General features: G+C 46.8%; 1 protein-coding gene across 1 annotated transcript in view; it reads left to right on the top strand.

Moving 5' to 3' along the window:
• The first annotated feature begins 1,466 nt into the window (after positions 1 to 1,466).
• Positions 1,467 to 22,299, top strand: part of LOC119395745 (serine/arginine repetitive matrix protein 1) — a 70,686-nt gene continuing 49,853 nt past the window's right edge. Inside the window, exon 1 of the mRNA XM_037662748.2 lies at positions 1,467 to 1,532. The gene's annotated coding sequence lies outside the window, so the exon portion shown is untranslated. The remainder of the gene's footprint in view (positions 1,533 to 22,299) is intronic.

The raw sequence follows: 22,299 nt of genomic DNA, 5'->3' as shown, positions 1-22,299 counted from the left end.
TGCCCCCCCCCCCCCCCCGGCTACGCCACTGGTAGCCGAGTGGTGAGGACGCTTGCCTTTAGATCGAGGGGGCGCGGGTTCGAATCCTGCCTCGCAAAAGAAAATTTTTTCGGCAAGGATTTCTCTCTTTCTTTCTTTATATCTTACTTCCATTCTGTCTCTGTAACTTCCTCTCTTTATTTATTTCTCTCTCTCTGTACTCATTCTCTCACCCATTAGGGTTATTACAGGGCACACCGTAGCGGCGAGTAGTGGGATTTGCCTAAATTCTGTGGCACATAGCCTTTCATGATGATGATAGTTTCTTGCAAAGCAGGGACGTTTTTCTCGAGCTTTAACAGCTTCGCTATTAAAAACTGTTTCACCGTTTAACGTTCGTACCAACTCGTCTACAGTGCCCCAAGATTACTGCAGTAAGAAATCTGGCTATTGTACAAGTTATGTGCAGGTGCACTTACCATACCATTAACCCATTTATTTATTAACGATCTATCTGTGGCTTCAGTATCAAGCAAGAGGAGAACAGATCGTGCTCCTTAACATAAGTTCCTCATTATTCAACGTGATCTTACTGATTGATCAATAATAGCACTTCTATTTATAATATCGATTCTGTTCTCTTTGGCTACAAATCTGGCGCGAACAGCAACCTTGGCAGCCAGTTTCGACGCGACGATTTTCGGCACTCCCCGCCATCTGCGGACGCCACGATGGGTGTTGCGTAACGTCGACGACTTCCCCGAAACGCTTGTCTGGTCCATCGCGCCGGTCCCTGCGAGCCAGCTGCTCGCGGTTGTCGGCCGAAACGCGTGTATATAAACAATATAAACGATCGAGGATATGGCGAGAAAAACAATGCCCGGGAAGTTACGAAAGAGTAATTGAAAGGGCGGAGAGCAAAGGTTGACCGACTCCCCCGTCAGATTACCACCCCGTCGGCATCCTTCCCGTCAACGGCAGGTTTTGCAGCTCGTCGGGCGCTGCGTGTTTCTTTTCACTCGCCTCTGGAACGCGGCTCGAGCATTCCGAAAGTCATTCCCGCCGTTTCTACCGAGAGAGAGAGGGAGAGGCTGTGGGAGAGGAGGCGCAGTACACCTGTCCACCTGTGGAGGACAAGCCCAACGGGTTCCTTGCCGAGCACACTTTCTCCCCGACTGAGAGCCGTTTTGGTGGGCCTCCTCTCGGCACCACCGTTATCTCGGCCAGCTGGCCAACCGGCCACGACCCTCCTCTCCACAACCCTCCCTTCTCTCTCTCTCTCTCTGTTCAGCTTACCTCACGTCCCTTGCGGAGAGAGTGGCGAAAGGCTCGGCGCTGCGTACGCTAGGCAGTGGGCTTCACGAAGCGGTGAGCCGCGCGACACGACGGCTGCGCTTGCGAAGAAGCGTCACGGTTTGTCGAGCATACGCGAAGAAGGACCGACCGGTGTTGTGGTGCGCGTGTGTACCGTCCACAAGTGACGGACGTCGCTGAGGCCTCCTGGATTTTTTTCGTTTCGTCTTTCCGTACGTCGACGCCGTCGAAAGTAACTGGTGAGTATCACCTGCGTCGAAGTCTTCGTCTTATTCAAGCCATGGTAGTCTAATGTGACAGTTGTGAGTTCATCAAGACGTATTAATGATGTGACTGAAGAATGTGAGAAGAAGAGCTATTCTTAAGGCGACTCTTCCGGCCTTATCCGTAGACAAAATAAGCAGTACAGTCTGCAAGACTCTTACACGTGTTAGCGATAGAGCCACCTATAAACGTATTGAACACTAAGGAAAGTCGACTGTAACGCGAAGGACGCACGTCGCATTATAAAAGTAACGTGCATGATTATGATCAGCCGACTAGAAAGGATGCGCTTTAGTAGGAAAATAACCAGCATATGATTAACATCAATTGTGCAACGTGGTTTGCGGGATAAGCTACAGTGATCGCCTAACGCAGACCAAATCATGATTTCCGTTAATAAAAAGGTCCTAATAGGTGGCTTGGTAGAGAATATGCGTCGGTTGCTAACCTTTTGTTCATGTTGTGCCTTGATTGGTACATACCAAGTATCGCGTATCAATGGTTCGATATTTCCTTGTATCAACGGCCTTTATTGTCAATAAACAGCCGTTGACAGTAACCACCCAGCGTAACGCTTACGCTACATTGGTTGTTTAACGCTTCGTTCACGTCACGCAATCGCACAAACTTTCGCTACGTGCGTATAGTACGGAACGCATGGTTGGCGTCGCTAAAACGGCCTTGTTATGCTTGGTGAACCAAGCTGCAGTGAAAAAATAGTTACTAATTAGAAGAATACCTTATTAGATGTCAACAGAGTCGGCATAGAGGGGGAAAAGAAAGATGTCGGGCCTGTCTCACAATTGCGAATTTCGCGGAACAATTCTTCTTGTAGATGCGTCGCTTCTACAAAAAGCATGTTTTATGTTATGTTTCCTTCATACGGAGCAGCGCAATACATTATTGCCAGCAGCTTGCCTTACTGAGGCACTCTGGTAGACAGCGTATAAGAATTTTTTTTCGTCTGCCACCGAGGCCGAGGATTGTGCATTTCGACGCCGCACAGTGTCAACACGCAATGACAAGATGATGAAAAATGAACACGAAATTTTGTACTGTACACACGTACTGCTAACAATCCCCACGTCACGAAACAGCGTCGTTACGTCGTCTATATTTAAGACAGCATACCGTGTCAAGAATAAGGAAATAAAAATAAAGCAACCAATCGTCGAAAAACATTTCGCTTTTCAGCCGCTGTTTATTAGTGCTGTTCTCACGGCTGCACGCGCGCGTGCCCTCGGCTAGTTATCGCGTTATGAACTACCTATGCAGGTAGCAGGGCGACCGACATCTCGTAACCTGTCAGTTTACACAGCTGGCCGCGTTACGCGTGCGCGTGCGTATAATGGGCCCTTATTGAAGGCTGAACGCAAGGACGCGTGCCTGGCCGCCGCACCTCTTGACTGACGTGAAACGCGGGAGATTAAAAAATACACCCACTGTGTAGCCGCACCTCGGTGTACACTTCGAAAGGGGCCGATCGAGACCAATCTCAAGTGTTCGACCGACGGGACGTGTGTCCCTCGCAGTCTCGCGGTAAAAGTAAAAAGGCCTCGCGATTCGATTACGTACGTGCGGGCACGTAAAAAGCGAGCTTAAGTAACGCGTAACGGGCTGGACGTGTAGCAAGCAAAGGCGTGTCACTTCATTAATCACCTTTCCAAGCGTTTATGGGCCGCCGATAGGAATTCACCCGGTCCCCTTTCGCTGTCCCCTTTTTCTATACTCTTCGGCTCGTTCGTGCATGCGTGCGTACGTGCAAGCTGAAGGATATAAGCCCGGCGTATGCAGGAGCTTATCGGCGGATTATGCCTCGCGCCACGTAACGCCGAGTCGCTTTAGCGGCGCATTCGACTCTTCGAAAGTTACGCGAGGCTGCTGCGCGAAGGAGCCCGCGGAGATCCCCGCAGTATTGTCGGCCTCGTCGTGCCAACCGGTATATTCGAAGCCGCTTCGTCCATGCGGCTGCGGGGGTCGCGGGTTGAAATGTCTTATCGCCTATCGGCGGGATTCCAAAAAGCCTCGCGCGTCTGCTCGTCCATCCGGTGCTGCTCTACGGGAAGCGCTGTCGCTAAGGCGGATTTAAAAAAAAATACGACGCTACGGTCGAGGAAAACCAGCTGCACGAGGTGGAGAGGATCGCGCCGGTTGGCGATCCATTATTCTTGCCGCGTGGAAAGGCGGTAGGGGGGATGGAGAAAGAAATGAACGGCGCGCTTATTGAGTGCGCCAAAATTTATTGTTATACGGCGTCTATACATACATCAACACGGAAGCACCGAAAGTCACGCGACGTGAAGAACCGTCGAAGCATAGATGAGCTGTAATAGACACACTTGACAGGAAAGGCCGTTCGCGTATCGTCTGAGTGCAAGAACTACAACAACAACAAAAAGAAAATGTGACCATATTTGTGAATACTGCGCTTTTTTTTTTCCTTCGTTCTTTTTTATTTCCTTTACGACTCGTTGATATGGTGCCAGGTCTTCGATATGGAAGTCAGTATTAATAATGGTAGCCAGTATGGTAGCCAGTATTGCACAGTACGGCGCAGTGTTAAGAAATGAATAAAATTGAAGGCCATAAACTCTTACACAATACTACCTTCGAGCTCGTTATCACGATATAGTTGGTATGCTTGATTTGTTGCGATTCATAAATAATATAGTTGCGGGATGGTATTACAAGCGGGCACAGCATCAGCGAGAAGAGGCAGCCAGACCGCTCATATGAACGAAGCGTCTCGCGGACTCGAAGTGAAATGGGCGGCCTGCGCCATTTTCTCTTTCGTTTTCTTTTCGTTTTAGTATACGTCAGGAGTCTAGAAGCACGACGTTTACTCCGCAGAAATATTAATTTGTAAGAGCTGATTGCTACAGTGTGAGTACTTCTGCTATAGTATGTTCGGTGTGACGATCGGTTGCCGAGTGGTTTAGGGTACAGCTCAACAAGTGCTTGAAGGAATTCGTGAATATCTCACCAGGAAGCTCAATTTGACAGCGGCGTTTTCGTCCCTAAGAACATTCGCTATTTGACTTGTGCTGTGTAAAAACAGAGAGAGACAAAATGCAAAGGTAGCGAGGTTTGCCGCTTGGCTACCATGCATGGGAGGAAAGGGACCGAAAGATGAACGGAAGGAAGAGAGAAGTTCGTGCTTCGTAATAACGCACGCACAAAAAGAAGCGTTGAGATACATTCCGTCAAACGTGTTCGCATGCGTTGTTGGTGCGTCTCAAAAGGCGTGTCAACGCTTTCGTGGCCTTTTACACTGCAGGAGCACGTGGCCCTTGTCCGTAAATGTTTTCTTGTTAATCATTAAAATGGTTTAATGCCGCCCGGAGGCCAAACCTTACATCATCCTATGCAGGACAATCACACTGATGTATATAGTTTTTCCATACGCTGAGTAACGTCATTGTTATCTTTATGGAAGGACGGCTGTTGCTATATACGAAGAAGAATAACAACTTCCTTTCAAGAATAATTTGGATAGGGAGTGTCCTTTAATCTAAGACGGCGCTGGCCATGGCTTCCTAGCTGACCTTCCTGACAATGACGTTCTGGCCCTGATGAACCGTGTTCCACAGCTGTGCCCCCCACTAGTCCAAAGTGTGAATATTGTATTGTGCACACGAAGTTACTTGGCCCGTATTCTAACATATTTGTGTTTATGAAGAACAACCATTGCGTGGCCGGTGGCGTGCACATGCAAAAACAGCACGAACAAGAAAACGCCGCCCTGCATATGGTTGGGGTACTTCTCTAGACGTAAGGCTCATAACATATAAACCAGGAAGCAAAACAATATCAAGGTCAATAAAAATTAAAAGGAATTGCAAACTGTGAATGGACAAAGCGATTTATTGGGCTGCAAGTAGCGGTACACCATGTCGCCATTGAAGTGACCTGGAAACAAAATAAATGTTCATATTCGCCGTGGTTCCTACGTGGGCGTCCCCAATCACCGTTCGTTTAATTGGGGCCATTATTCACCAGGTACTTTGTAAGAGCTGTCCGTGAGAACAGCTACTTTCAATCGGGATATTGATCATTGTAACAGCGATGATGACAGGCCATTACTAAAGGACTTCTGCGTCGGCCACAAAATAATGGGGACCACGCGCGCGCGTGGCGAAATTGCCTTCCGCGCCGTCTAGTGGCGCACTGTCTGCTGTCAAAGGCATAGCTCTGGCGGCGCAATCGCCAGAGCAATGCTCTGAATAGCACATTGCAATTTCGCCATGCGCTGGCGTGGTCCGTATTACTTTGTGGCCAACTGTACGTATTAAGGCGTGTAAGAAACACTATAGCACGGTCTTACGCATTAACATTCACTTGATAGTGTACTTAACTGTCTTCTTTAAAACCTTGCGGTCTAAGTTTTTTGTGGGCCAAAAGCACCTGACCGACGTCTATTTGCCAATAGTCAGAGGCGTGTACACCGAGGGAGGGGGACGGGGGGCACCCCACCCCCCCCCCCGTAATAATCTACAGGGGGGCGCGAATTTTGCCCCATATCTTTTAATACGCAGGGTTATGGCTACGCTTGTTTGTTATCATAATGGCGACCAAAGACGCCTGATGTACGTACATTTAAAACTTCTTGATGTTGAGAACAAGTGCACTGGCAGTGATTTTTCTTGTCGCTTGCGTTATTTACTGGTAAAAAAATATGGCTCTCAATACCAAAGTTAGTTCAGTTTATTTCTTCCACTTTCGTTTTACCTTCGCCTTGGGGCCTTGTTTGAATTTCTGTTTTTTTTTTCTCTCTCTACGGCTTCGCCTCATTTCCCCCTGTTGCTCCGATTGTGGCATCAACCGATTAGCGTTCTGCGAGAATTCTTCGTTGCTCCCGTATTAGACCTACGAGGCGGGTGTCTTCTCCTTCGTAAGAAGCAGGTTTTGCCGCCTCGCCCGAGTCGGGTGTGCTCGCGGTTTCAGAGAGGCGTGTGCAGGGTCAACCTCGAGGAGTGGCTAAATAGAAATTCCGTGGCACAAACTGCACCCCTCCCATGCTCGAGCGCATGCTGAGACCCCCGCCCCACTGGCATTGAGTGCCACCGCAGCCAGTGCCATAAGTAAATACTCCTGAGCAGTCAGTTTACTCTCATAATGAATAGCATATCGACACTACCTTTTGAAAAACTCCTGTTAGAGCGACAACTCAAAGACAACGTGAAACGACAAAATCACGTTTACTCGAAGATCCCTGGATGCGTTAGAATGACGCAAGTAGTTTAGATATAGCATTTCGTAACGGCAACATTGTTGTTATCAAAAGTTCTGGAACCCTCCACACCCCCTCCCACGAAAAGACGTATTTTTTCAGCAAGGCCTTACGCCTCTGGCTGAAATAATATAATTTTCAGTGTTTCGATCATTTTGTAATCATTGACAATGCAAAAACTGGGGTCGCATCTTCTAACAATTCATTTCATTATCAAATTATTTTCGCCGTTTATCTTTCTGACCTTTGGGAGCTGGGCCACCGCTATCCCTCTGATGGGCAACTGGAGAATGCTGATGAGGAGGAGAAAATGAAATAGAGCAAACATGGTTCGGACGAATTGTTTGCTGAACTCGTGGGCAATAAGTTTTGTTGCGGTGAACAGCGCGACACAAATTAAACGCAAAGGGAGAAAGAAGAACTTGCATTGTTTTGCGCGTGATTCCAACAAAAAAAAAATGCCAGTTTTTAATGTGAGCGCCGTGTCTGTCCTTCTCTCTTTCCACATCCTTAGTTCGTGTCACGCTCTTCTCCACGAGAAGAGAAACTGAAAGAGCCTTAAAAAAATCTATTCCGGTGCCGTTGAATTTGGTCAAGCAGGTTAGCCATTCCTTGTGGACATTGACCATTCGTGAGGTCGGTTGGAAGCAAATTTCTTGTTATCTAGCGCCTCAAGGATACTTAATAAAGTAATATGTCTGTCAATGCTCCTTGCAGAACTCTGCATGTTTGCTGTTACAATCTTCTTCTTTAACCATACTGAGACGTGTCTTTTTCTCCGCCAAATGCCGCCGGGTTTAGCCGAACGACGATGTGGAGATGGGGGTCGGAACTGACTTGTTACCCTAATATTAATGCGTTGTTCCGCAGATTAAACAAATAAAAAAACAGATAAATGTTAATAGGATGAGAAATCTTTGAACAGGGAATGTCGGTAAAACAAATGTTTTGACAAGATGACTTGTCTTCGCCACGGCAACAATTTAACTGTTCTGGCCAAGAAAAGTCTTCTTGCCGAAACGTCGGCTACATTGCCTGCTCAACACTTTCTCATTACATATAACCCATCACTCCTTCTCAACTTAATCCTGCTTTCTTTGGATGTCCTGCAAAGGCACACTCCTGTGTCGTCTTGGCCTCTCTTCTATCTGCTTTACGATGCCAAAAATTGCGTGCCGATGACCTCACGTTCGCGTTTACCTTTCTGGCACCTTGCCCCCGTGCACAAGGACTTTCGAGACGTGAAACGCGCGTACCGAGTCGCTCACGGCCGTTAGTGCTCGGTGCACAGCTATTCGCAACGTCTGCGTCGTTGGAATGTTAACGTAGCCTCCTGCGGAGTCTATAAATATTAGCTTGCGCAATTCAGTGTGTTTTGGTGAACTGCCCGGTATCAGAGTCCAAGCAACGTTTTCATCTTGGCAGTCTCTTTTGAAGTGGACTCTGAGAACTTATATTGCCATGATGTCACTTTCGACGGTGACGGAGAAAGAGCACGGACTGCCGAAGCTCTGTGTTAATCTATAAACCATTAGGATGAACTGGTGGCCAGAAAAAACAAGCCATATTCGAATGGCAAATGTTGCTGTGAGCATATATATTTATCGGTAGCCAAATCTGAACTCACGGGTCAAGTCCACCCGTTATTTGTAATGTATTCATGTATCACGGTACCTAGTAGTCGCTAGCCTTCGCTTATCTTCGATAAGGCACGCGCACATTTGATGGCCATAACCCTTCAGCTATAAAAGCAAAGAATATTTTTGCTTGCGCGGAAACCATAACTTCATAACAGTATTAACAGCGAAAAGCATGCCACAAACAAAAAGAAAGACAGTATACGCATGACGATGATTTCTTGACTTCTGAAAGTGTGTGAGGGTACGTGGAGGGACTATGACCTGTCATGGTGCGTAATGGCGTTTACAAAATAAATGTACAGCGTGGAGATTACTGTGCCAGGTACTCAATCTTATGACACCACGCCAAAGTTCTGATGCTTGCTCCTTGTCAACATCTCTTCGTAGCGTCTCTAACTGCTGCGCAGATACTTCTTGTTTCTCGCGCGTTTTCTTTTTGTTTTTGTTTTTTTCAAGTTTCATGATTAGTGTACCCCTAAGATTCTATAAAAATGTGGCACTTGTGGCATGTTGCCGTATACCTAGGGGCTGCTCTGTAAAATGCATCCCCTTCCCCCTTACCCTGCATACGCACAAAGAAAGGGTGAAAAAAAAGAGAGACAAAAAGAACGCCTACAAGGCTTCTGTGGGGAAGCCGAAACGTCATAATGTTGTAAACCTTTTCGTTATGGTCGGCGTTTTTTTTTTGTTTTCCTTTCTTCATTATGCCTCCTACCGACCAAACGAATTATCATCGAACCATCGATTTCGCACAAAGGGGGGAAAAAACGTCGTTTGCAGAGAGACATCTATTTTTGATGCATTGACTTCATTTAGCATATTGTAGAGAAATTCTGCGTCTTCATTCACGTAATGGGCTTAAAGCGACTTTAAGGGGCTAGTCACTACCCTCGTGCTTTATATTAAATAACGAGAATCAGTGTATTACCCTGGAAGCACGCAGTCAAAACAGATACAGCAGGATCATAAACAAAGTTCAGAAACGTGCGTTGAACAATCGCCAATTTCGCCATTCTTGATTGCAACGTTCGTCGTCTTGTGTATGAAATACTTCCTGTGTTTTCGCATGTTGCCGTATACGGACGCGTAGTGGGCCCTTCGCTGATCCGCAAAAGAAAAATGTATGGCGTAGTGGGCACTTAGCAACTGTACTTGCAGTAGGCATTCTAGGATATAGCTTGAAACGGCCAGTGTTACGCGCACAGACGTTCGTTTCCTCACGGCACGGTTAAGGCATGCACCGAGAACCGAAGTCAGGCTAGCAGTTCCGAAGGCGATGCGCACGAGGCCCGATTACGCTATCTCGTTCTGTTCTTGAAGGCGAAGCTCAAGCATCTTCGAAGTTTTGTGGGCATCAGTTCCTTAGCTAGCTAGAAAAAGACAGGAAAATAATAAAAGAAACAACACCTTGAAAAATGTTAGCTGGGGCATCCTATGTAATATCATGCTCTTTGATTCTTTGTTTTTCTCTCGCTTTCCTCTTCTATTTCCTCAGATTAACTTATCTACATTAATATTTCCCCCTCACTCGTTACAAAATTTTAATAGAGGTAAAAACGAGATAAGGTAACTTTGTTTCTTGTCAATCCCCCGCAATACACCGAAGTAAATTTTTTTGCCATGGTCTACAGAGGAGAAAAGAAAGTAACAAAGATGCCAACCAGGCCAGTTTATCCGCATCACTTCTTCACTTATCCAAAACTTGTACTTTCGCCTTCCCTCTCCGCTCATGGCAGCAATGCAACTTCGCCTCTGACCGCCCGAAAACCCGGCTGGCATTGATCGCTGCAACTGCCTCGTGAGGCGCCTTGCACCACGGCGTAAGCGAGTGAAGAAATGGGAAGCAAAAGCTTTGCTTTCGTTCTTCAAGGGAGCACCGACCGCTTTCACCCGTGCTCGTGCAGGAAAGACAGGTGTTTTCTCCGTTACACTTGGTATTCTGTTCGCCGTACAGCGTTTTTCCGTGGCGCGAAATTTCTCGCAGGCCTTTCCTCACGACAGGTTTCGTGCTCTACCGAATGGGGCTAAGCTCATCGTATACTTACACACTTGCAAGGAAGCACTGTTGTTGGTGGCGCTGTTGCCATCGTTGTTATTGTTTGCGCGGTTGTCGTGACCACCCTGTTTTCGTTGTTTCGATGTTTTCATTTCTTGCGATGTAGCAAGCGCAGCTCGCGCACGACTACAGCTTGCGCTATCGGGAACCGTATAGCTAAGCAATTTTTAATTGCAAATGCACTGCATTAGGATGAATTTTTCGACTTTGTTTTGCTTCTCAGTTCCCTTGCTGCTGCTTCACTTTTGCAAAATATCATACCCAAATTATGGAATAAAAGTTTTATAGACAGCTAGGGTTTAGGTGCCTTCAGACAGGCTGGTCGACATTTCTATAGATGGATCTATATTTGTCTAAGGCAGCCTGGTCATCCTTGTTGTGTTGCTTCTATAGACAGCACTAACTCGTTGTTAAGTCGACGATGAAAACACCACGTTCAGCAAACACAGCGTCCCTTATCGAAGTATCGGTCAGCATGTCTGAGGCACCATAAAGCAATTTACACAACTTTTCTCCCAAGTGCTAACAATTGCGCCATGTTCAAAGTTATCTCGTTATAAGTAATGTTTTTAAGCATGTATACCTTTCAGGAAGCATAAACTAAAGATATATCAGCAAAAAACCATACATAATTCTGTAGAGAGTTAAATTTCTTTCGCATAATTCTTTTTGGGAGCTGAGAAAAAATAAACGGTATTGTCGGTGTAATAAATAATCAGGGCCATTTTTTCTTCCGAAGAGCTTGAGTGGGGGCTAGTTGGAACATACTGCATTTTCCATTTTCTCTATTGCTGTGCATGCCTTCGGGTTACATCTCTGAATGGCGATTATAACAAATTTGTCCATTCATCAGCCCGGAAAGCCACATGAGCCCTCCTGCAGTACTCGAAAGCAACTTCACTGAGCGACCACCTGTGAAACTCGGCCCTCTGTGTGTGATGTGAAATGTGTCTATAAGGTCACAATATTCTCACCTGCTTAAAGCAGCTCTTTCTAACATACTACCATCGTAGCACCACGTAAAAATTGATTAAAGTTATCCGAAACAAATCGTTCCTGCGGTAGATTCACTTCCGAAATGGTTGAATCGAAGTTTCCAACGTTGTTTTATTTTTATTTTTGCATAAAAAATGAAAAAAAAAATATGTCAAAACATCATAACCCCTTGACCACCGGCTACCTCTTCGCAACAGCACTGGATTTCACAAACGCTGAAAACTTACTGGCCGAGACAAGATTGCCGCCACTGAGTTCCTCCCTCATCATCGATGGCCTCCGCGGACTCGTGAAGGCCACTGGCCTCGCGTGACGCCGCGAATCCAAAGCGCGCGCGATGACTCGCCGTACGATAAGCTGCCCGGAGCTGCTAAAGCCGAGCTATCAGCTATACGACCGCTCACGCGATTCGATTTCGATTTGCGCCGTCACGCGAAACCATTTGGCGGCGCTAACGTGCACTGACCACCGCGACGACCTAACACGCGTTCACTTCCGCACGAGGTCACCGGGTCGGTCAGCCAATGGGCTTCCGTCATTCGCATGCTCGCGCTGAAGCTACGGGGTGTACAGTGCAATCTGCAGGCCCTTGCGCAACGGCTGCCACTGCGCTCATAGGTGAAGGGGTGAAGCCGCGAACGTCTGTTTTCATTATTTCACTTTGGGCTTTCTCACTCTTTTGAAGTGCGGGGAAACCGGTGTAGCAAGTGAATTCAACGCGCTTTGAAATCTCCCTCGCTCTCATGGATATGCGTATTTTATACTCACTACATAATACACTGTTTTATCACTATGCGCTTCTTAACTCCTCATCATTCTGGTTCAGCTTCTTAATGTGGGTATGAAGCCGAGCACGCAATAGGACAACGCGGAGAAAAACACAACTAAGCAAGGCACACTCTGCACTCGAAAGTACAATTCTACAAAGCGAATTCATATCTACGGTATACGCGCGTGCACCCCTCAGGCGTCAGCCTGATACGGTGGGCTATAATCGTTACAGCACTATCACACGTGAGGCCGCTCTACCAAAAAAAAAAAAAAGAGATCGACGTCATGATGGCTAAGTAGAATAGCTGTCTGATTGATGGAACTGTTTTCGTTTGTTAAACCAAGAGTCCAAGACTTCTATAACTTGATTGGTCAGGCGGTCGTTTCGATAAGAAAGAAATGTCACTGAAATATAAAATGTCACCGGGGGTTGCATACATTCTTGTATACATGATTTTAAGTAAGACATATAGGCACCGCCACTGTTCAAGAAATGCTTTTTTTTATTTTCGTATATCGCGACGTGAATTGATACGGTCATGAACCGTCGAATGCACCAACCCAACTTTTTCATGCGTATACATCTACAGTAGCACTGTTCACTTAGTTGTTACAAATAGAAAACGGCAAGGTCAACATCTCATTATAGCGGCACCGAAACCCATCCGTAAGATAGTTTATAGCAAACGGCGTCGTCCGCAATGTGGGTGCTTGCCGCGTTTCAGTGACAAAATACAGTTCTTCCTTACTGTGATGATAAGTTGAGCACGGAAATCACAGAAGTTGTCCATCAACAAAAGACACCAACATCAGCCAAATATCCACTCTAATTAGCTGACATGAGGTCGCTTTTCTTGGACGAGCACTAAAGATTAGATCGTGTTGCAATGATTAGAGCACACTGCGCTAAATCTCTTGCCTATCCATGACGCGTGAATGCGCTTCTATATAAATAGTAATTGCTGTGTTTTTGCAACTAAATTAGTTGCGAGCGCGTCGAGTGTCTCACTTCCTTCTGCTCTTCTCCGCTTTGTCTTGTTCTGTACGCTGCCTCAAAAACAGTTAGTGATGATTAGCCACCAACTCGCCCAAAATTCCACCTTGCTGGTTCACCTGTAGCCATATGCCCCGCCAACCATATGAACAACCGCGCCACGCCTTCGTCATCAACAAAGCTGACCAGCCAGACCTTGGCGTCACCAATCGCATGCGGCAATACCGAATTAGGGACAGGCTGTGAATCTGCAGAACAGTGCACTTGAGAGCGAGTGACAGAGGGAGGGAGAGAAATTGCTATTGTCATGACTTAGTAGTGCCGTTAGGGACTCTGTTCTCCTCTATAATCTTTTCACACTCCATTTCCCTTTTCCGAGCACAGGCTAGCCAACTGGAGATTTCCTGTGGTTAGCCTCCCTGTCTTTCCTTTTCAGTGCCCTTCAAGTATCAGCGTATAGCTCAGGGACCACCATGTCACTTTCAACGCTTCCTGTCCTCGTCCTGTCCCCCTCATAGTACGTTTGATTCAGTTTATTATTTTACGCTTCCACAGTATGCCGGTCAGCGCCTCAATCTGTTGCTTGATCTCACTTCCGTCCTACGGCTCCGAAGTGTTCACATCCGAATACAATTCCCAATTGAAAACAGTGAGGTGCGTGCCAGCAGCTCACTCCGTACGCGTTCGACGCAATGCCGGAAATGACAGCAAGGACGTGGGCGAGCAACACGACTTGGATGCCACTTCACAAACTTTTCAACGTCTTTGGAAAACCCGACACGCTTCTCTTGAAGTGTTGTGTTTGTGGGCTTGCTTATTTCACTTTTTTTTTCTTTAATTCAGCGCGTGCGCTCCTCGATCCTGTCATTAGAGGGCCTTCGCTTTGGTTTCAAGTTTGGCAAGAGTTCACTGCCTTCTCGTCTGCCAAGTTGCCCAAGCCACGCAAAGACGTATCAAGGCCGGCCGCGGCCGTGCACTGGGTTTCTGTGGCACGCTTCCTGCGCAGTGGCCAGCCACCGCCACCTGAGATCGCAATCTCCTTCCGCAGTGTATGGAATTGTGCAACGCACGTCGGCTGCCTCGAGGCGGGATGCATACACAAGACACGACGCGGATTCGCGCTGCTTGCTGCTATGCCTTCCACGTGCTTCGAATGTCGTGAACTCAACGCAAACGAGCGTGCGGCTCATAAATGAAAGACGCACGCCTGCTTGGCTTACGAAGTTGAATAATTTATAAAATAATTGCGGACGCAGGCCGTAGCGGAGGCCTCCGGATTAGTTTTGACCTCCCAGGCTTCTTTAAAGCACACTTTTGTCTGTAAGCCCACGAGCGTTTCATTTATTTTTTTAATTTCTTTATATGTAGTTATTTATTTATTTATTTTCATTCCTTAGTCTTATTTTTTTTTTTGCATTTCGCTGCCGTCGAAATGCAGCCGTCGTGGCCTGGAATCAAACTCGTGACATTACCAGCGAAAGCCCGTAGCCAGGGCTGGGCAGAGATACTCGGTAAAGTATTCCGGAATAAAGATATCGAAATACATGGACCGGAAGCCTAAAATACAGATACTGAGATACATTTGCCTTTAGCGTAACGGGATATTTCGACGATACTTTTGCAATATGATGAAAAAAGTATTCCGGAATACAGATACTGCAATACAGATACTAGAATACTTTTTCATTTCAAAGATGCTCGTACTCCGCAAAGACATTTATAAGTGCAGCATAATGGTGTAAATAAAGTTGCAGTGCATTGAAACGTTTAGTTTATTTGTTTATTACAGTACCCTCAGCGCCATTAAGACATCACAGAAGGGGGGGGGGGGACTTACAAAGTACATAATTGGTAACAATGACATAATTACACATATCAATAGCAATAAAAAGTACACTATTTCACAGCAACAGTAACAAGCATTGGGCACCGAAATCGACATGCTTGGTGACAACTAAATGAGCTATGCTAGAAATAGCATAGTTTAGGCAAATCACTCAAATCACTTATGAACACCGGTGAATTGAGAAGTATACCTTTACTTTGCACATAAGATCGGCTCTGCTGAGTAGGTTGCTATGTGAGCTGCTGAAGGAGGCTGTCTTCTAGACAGCGCCGATTCCGCCTCAGCACAAGACTCGCGAAAGAAAAAAAAAGTCATCTAGCGCTGCAGACGGGCACAAATTCGTGTTATAGTGAATAAATAGCAGCTTCATAGCCGGATAGCCCGGGAGCGCGGCGACATCTCTTCTCGGGCCATCTAGATACCGAAACACTTCCTCCCTCACGTGGGTTGTTCTGACCGCTCAAAAGCCCAAGTGGGTCCCAATTTCAGAATCCTCAGCCGTCTGGCCCGGTAGACGCCGGGTCAGACGACTGAGGATTCCGCTGCCAATATAGGCCGTCATAATTACATACGCGCAATGGAGCCCAATATGTCGAAACTGCACAATCAAAAAATTGGCTTCGTAAAATCACGTTCTTTGGGGGTGAGAGGGTGTAAGCCCTCCCAAGTCGCTCCTGCAAGCTCTCTAAACAGACGTGGAATCAGGGACAGCTGCTCAGAGCGCCCCATCAGAAACTACAGCAAGCACTCGTCGCCTGGGCCGAAAGGGTCACTTTTCAATAAAGGTGTCACCACCACCGATGCTACCAGCACCCATTTCAGCAAGCCGCAACAGGTGAAGTCGCCTCGGGCGGTGGGGGAGCCTGGTACCAGAAAAGACCGTTTCACGCTTGTGATCAATTAGGAACGCACCCTGACACGCTGGAGAGCTGGCTGAAAGTGCGACAAAGATAGCCATCCGTCTTCTAGTCACTTACGCCGTGACTATGGGAACTGCTTTTAGAAGTGCCGCCGCTTTGAGAACTGAGCGCACGCGAAGCATTGCAAAGCCTCTGTTCCAAGGCGGTTTCCGCGCGGGGGGGTCACGAAGTAATGGTTTGCCACCCGAAGATAACTAGGCGAGCTGCACTGGCCTTGAAAGACATCGACTTTCGTCGGCAGAGGCCGACAACACTGCCTCCGCGATTCTGCCGTCTGCGGCGTCGAGCACTTTACCACATGGGCCATTCTGTGCTTGAGGAGCAACCATCGCCGCCCTTTCTGTCGGTGACCGGCGGCGCGCCTTTGCTTGTCTTGGCACAAAAACAAATAAAAAAACCCGTCATACCCCTTTGGAAACACACGTCAACTCATTTCCGACAAAAAGAAAATGTAACGAGATACCCGTGTCCTGCATTGTATCGCGATGCAAGCGATACATCGAAAAAGTATTTCACTACTGAGATACAAATACAATTTTCAAATGTATCTCGATACAGAAATACAGATACTCAAAAGTATCTCCGAAATACTATCGCGATACTCTTGTATCGCGATACTGCCCAGCCCTGCCCGTAGCCGCTAGGTCACCATGGCTGGTAAAGAGGAGAGAGAGGATTAGGAGGAATAAACTTTATTCAGAGTTTAGTGGTGTGATGGCAAAGTCGTTCAAGGTGAGCGGCGTCTTAGTCCAGGATGCGGTGTGCTTGACCTGACGCCTTGAGTCCGTTCACCAGGCGTCACTGGACTTCGAGGCTTGAGCTTGTCAGCTGGGCCGTCCACCGCTCGACGTTTGGTTCAGTGATAGGTGGTATTCCTCGGTTGCGTCCACACTCCCGTACCATATGGTAGAGTGTATTCGTTACAGAGCATAATTTGCAATCGTTTCGGAAGTTTGAAGGATACATAGCGTGCAAAAAGGTACCGTGAGAGAATGTGCCGGTCTGGAGTTTCCGGAAGAGAACTGCCTCTTGTCTTGTGAACTTGGGGTGCGGGGCTGGGTAAGTTATTCTACCCAGCATGTAGGAGTTGAGGATTTCTGTATATTTTGTCGGGGTGCTTTCATGTGGGCCGCCCAGGGCTCGTGAACCTGATGGAAAGAAACGAAAACGAAAGCAACAGCGTGTTTATTGGGGCTGGTCGGTAGAGTCCTCGTCAGAAGTTTAGAGACCATTGGGCCTGAGAAAACTTTGAGTTTCCCAGCAATTCGCGACTGTATTCGGTCGAACTGCAGGGTGTGTATTGCTAGCCGGTTTTAGAACAGATCTGAAATCTAAATTCATGGCTATCTGCCGAGGCAGCGGAAATATTCAACTTCTTCTTCTGTCTCGTAGTACCTACACTTTTGACACTGGCTGCACATCATATAAAGGCTATAAAACAGCGCGACGCGGTACGAGTAAGGAATAATAATAATAATAATTGTCGCGGTTTAACGTCCCAAAACCACAATATGATTATGAGAGACGTCGTAGTAGAGGGCTCCGAAAATTTCGACCACCTGGGGTTCTGTAACGTGCACCTAAATCTAAGCACACGAGCGTCAAGCATTTTCGCCTCCATCGAAAATGCGATCGCCGCGGCCGGAATTCGATCCCGCGACCTGCGGTTCAGCAGTCGAGCGCCATAACCACTAGACCACCGTGGCGGGTTATGGAAGCACTCGAAGAATGAACGGGGGAAGGTTGGTCAGTGTGTGTACTGGCTGGCCACCCTGAGCTTTGAAAAGAGAATAAGAAGTAATAAAAAATGGAGAGGGGGTGTAAATATTCCGACGTATGTGAACATCTCAGTCTATGGTAATCTCATCACCCCAGTCTGTCATTTGAGTCTATCTTAAGCGATGAAGGCATTGGAGCCGCTTGCGGAGTGCGAAGCGTGCATTCATTAGTCCCTACGTTGTGTATAGCTGCAGGATCCCTTCATCGCGGCGCAAACACCGACGCATGCCAACAGGAGCTCGTCACACGCCGCATAAAGTGCTCACGTATGCTGGCAGCGCTTTTCATTCGTGAGACCTCGGTACCATGTCATTTATTTCATCTTCATTTCCTTGTTTATCATACGACTGCCTTCGGATCTGTTTTTAGAATCGCGCGGCGCGGTTTGTGTTATCAAATTATTCCCGTTGCGCCTCTGCCTCTCAATGAGGAATGCACTAAACATTCCCGATGCATCTTCGCGTAGCAAATGTGTTCGCCTATCTATTTTACAAAGTTTGTCATCAAGGTGAAGTGTTAAGAAACGATTGTCTTCTTCAATCTGCGTACATTTCGTCGCGCGTGGATCACAAATTTAAGGATAGGGTCCCATCTTGTCGAAATAACCTAATCGACACTGCATGGAACCAGCCCCCGTAGTTTCCTTTATCGAAGCCACCTTGAATTGAAGATACTTCTTGCTATGCTCATATTTGTTGTGCAACATATATTTTTGCCCATGATATTGTGTATTAATCCACCTATTTCTGTGACGCGCTCTAGAGCTTTGAAAATACTTCTAATAAATAAATAAATAAATAAATAAATAAATAAATAAATAAATAAATAAATAAATAAATAAATAAATAAATAAAGTTTAGCCTGCTAAACAGCGTTATCCTTTTTCTTTCTTTTTGCGCTTCATTTACATAAAAAGTAGTTTTCTTTCCCTGCGTTTCTTCCGCCGCTTAAAACATCTCCAGTACTTCTTTCCACGCCGTTCACATACCGGGTAACGCCTCGAAGCGGCATGCAGAGACAGGTACCCGCGGTGTGGCCAGAACTAACTCCGTCGGCGGCTAAAAATGCCACCTCGTCATACGGGCGAAGGAAGGCTGGTTGTCCCCCGTTATATTCGCTATTAAGCGCGCCCACTATAGGACACCACAGGCGCCCGAGGCGACGTCTGCGAAGGAAAGATGAAATACAATAACTACAGCACAGCATTTATTTTTGTTTTTATGTTTTTCCATCCTTCATTCGACGCCTGCAGGACCTAGCTGCTTCGCGTTTTCCGCCTGTTGCGCGGACGCTATTTGTGGGTGCACGTTGTTGTCCCTGCCTCTCTGCTTTCCCTCTCCCTTTCTCATAACGCTAGCGAGTCCTCAGGAAAGAATAAAAAAAAAACAAATTATAATAATGCGCGTCTCCACCGAAGCCGGCGGATACGAACACCCGCTGTGTCCCAAACGGCGGTGGCGGAAAGAGGCGTACGCGCGCGCACGCGTACACACTTCGGCCACTGCGGCGGCCTGGCGAACGGAGCGGCCCAGAAAAAACGAACCAGGAAGCGGCGGACACTTCGGAGGAGAATGCAACACGGGAGAGTAAGAAGAGGAGGGAGGGGTAGCCCGTGTTAGCCGTCGCCAAGGCCTAGTCAAGGCTGCGCGAGAACCCGGCGGCGATGACGTCGGTGTGGAGAGGCTTTGGAGCAAGTGAAGTTGAAGGAGGAGGCGTCACACCGTGAGCCGAGCACGCGGTAGGTCACGATGAGAGCGGCCCGGAGGTGCGCTACGAAAAGTGACCGCTGGTTGTTGCTCGTCTCGTGAGGAGCAGATGAATTGATGGAGCTGATCAACTAACGAATGAATTTATCTCTGGCGAAACACACGGGCAAAACGGAACATCCGTGACGGCAGAGCTAGTCACTTGAAGGCAACCTAACTATGCGCGGCAGTCTTTATAAAGTAACCGGAGCTCTTCTCAATAAAACGTATGACGCACAAGACCCCGAAGAACTGAAAAGATTCTGTGATCCCTCTTTTGCCTCTTGGCTTTGCCAACTACTGAAACGTTACTGAGGAGGGGGGCGCAGCCCCATAGTTTACAATGTATCGGTAGATTGCATTCATGTGTCATAAGAAGTCAATTGGCATGCTCACGCTTCCCATCATTCACACACCTACCCGACTGCCCAACGTACCACTCCTAGGAACTCTATAAATGACGTATATGTCATGTTAAAAATACAGAGCGTGTAAACACGGACACAAGAGAGAAGTCGAGACACCATAAACGTCGGCGTTTGTGGTGTCTTGACTTCTGTCTTGTGTCCATGTTTGCACGCCCTGTCTCTTTAACATGAATGCTTACCAACTAGCTCAGCTCTCTGTTATTCTAAACACATATGTCGCAACTACTAAACTTATTAACATGCACGATGTCGCACTCTGTTCTTTTTCCTACCTTCCTCCGCAACGTGCTTATATATGTTGGCCAAAGTTCGAGACTCAGACAAAAACATCTTTATCAGCGTTCCTCGACGCAAGCGTTTTGATTTTGGGTGAAGAGTTTGGGTGAAATGTCGCAAAAGAAAAGATGGATTATGGAAGTTTTTTCACATCTACGAGCAAGATCTGGAAAAGTGTCTGAGCGCACCATTTGTTTTCTCGAGAAGAAAAGTCCGGTTTCTTGATAACTATTGTTTCGTGTACTTAAACAGACTGCCTTCTAGTAACTTGCTTTGCTGTTGCATGCTCCGTTTTGTGTGTGGGAACGCCGTTTTCTTAGAGATAAAGTTATTTGTTAGTCCAGCACCCGGGTTCCTTTCTTTGTTCATTCATTCATTCATTCATTCATTCATTCATTCATTCATTCATTCATTCATTCAATCATTCATTTTATTACCTAAAAGGTATCTTGTTGCGACATTGCACGAAGGAGTAGGTTATGAAAGGCTAACATATAAGTTACGACAAGGTGTTTTCGATGAGCCTTGTTATTTTTTCTAATTATCATTTCTCTTGTTGGCACATCCTTACCAAGTTCCATGGTCCAACTCGCCCAGCAAGCCCCACTTATTAGCCTCAGCCAATCCTCGAGGTTTGAGCTGGCCATGGCTCCCTCCCAAAGTTCGTCGATGTGGCAAGATTTATTGGGGTTTTAGTGGGGATTGTCTGCCGCCCGCCTCGAACAGACTCTGGTTCTCCACAGAAGCGGCATTGTGGAGAGAATTTGTGCTGGCGCTATAAGGTAATTCTTGGTTGTTGGGGGTGGTCCGTAGAGACCGAAGTAATCTCTCCATCGCTCTAGGTAGTCATTTGTGTGCGGGAACGTACGTTCTGCAGATTAAATTGCAATGTTGCGAGATCTCGTGGGTGCATGCGCCCGGACTCGGGTCCCTCGGCATCCGCTCGGCGGGTCAGATCTCGAGCCACAAGGTTGGCGATCTCGTTGCCAGGAATGCCGTGGTGAGCTAGTGCCCGGATGATCACGATTGGTCTCTTAGGCTGCCTTCGGTTGAAAACTGTGAGACAGACGTGAATGACAGGTTGCAACTTAAACTGCACGACATGCATGACATCTATATAATTACATGAATGACCGAGATGACGTGAAGCATACGTAGTGAGGAGGTCGTGGTCGTTTCATTAACGCATATCTATGTTGGAATGTGCATACGTGCATCACGAACATGTTATAATGAATAACGTAAATGAATAACGTAAATGACGAGATATCATTGGAGTCATGTCTTTAGCTGGGACAGCTCAAGAAGCATGACATAACACAAATGACATAACGTACCATAATATGTGACGCATTTAGTGGCATAAAATCTGCGTTCTTTTGACCTGTTCGTACCCGAGCTTCCGTGTTGCTTCCGTTTGCTTTTTTTTTTTTTTCTTGTGCGTCTCCGTAGCGTGCTGCATTTCTTAGCAGACCACGTGTGATCTGTGGTTAAGGAATCGGTCGGTAAAAGCAACACAGCCATCGAATTTCGGCAATGCTAGATATTCGCCGTTGCTTTGGGCATAGAATTTGATATAACACGAAATGAATTAAAAATCGCGACTGGTTTTTTTTTTTTTCTTTTTAAGTCTTGGAACGAAATTGTGACCTCACAACCGATGAATATTTGTTAAATATTAACGAACTCTGGAGGTCACAGTCCATACGGAGAATCGATCTGTATTCTGCAGTATTATTCGCCACCTCAGAGAAAGACAAAAAGTATTCGTGCGTGGCGAGGTGCCAAGCACAACGCACGACGCTTTAGCATTGACTAACGTACACGCTCTTCAAAGTTCCTCCTGTGGAGAGTGCAAAAATGACCTTCCGACCATGTGACGACCTCTCCGATGTATTTAGCCTTAACACCCTTTAAGAACACCTCGACTGAAATTTGTTCCCATGTCAGGCGTAGTGACATTTTCAGCTTGATAGGTTCAATGATATGTGTTACCAATATATCATGAATTCCAGCTCTGCAGTCGGTATGCCATTTCACCTCCACGAACTGGCTCCATAC

The sequence above is a fragment of the Rhipicephalus sanguineus genome, chromosome 6 (genome assembly GCF_013339695.2).
Source record: "Rhipicephalus sanguineus isolate Rsan-2018 chromosome 6, BIME_Rsan_1.4, whole genome shotgun sequence".
Taxonomy (NCBI): domain Eukaryota; kingdom Metazoa; phylum Arthropoda; class Arachnida; order Ixodida; family Ixodidae; genus Rhipicephalus; species Rhipicephalus sanguineus.
The sequence above is the reverse complement of the archived record's forward strand: the minus strand, read 5'-3'. Positions and strand labels throughout refer to the sequence as shown.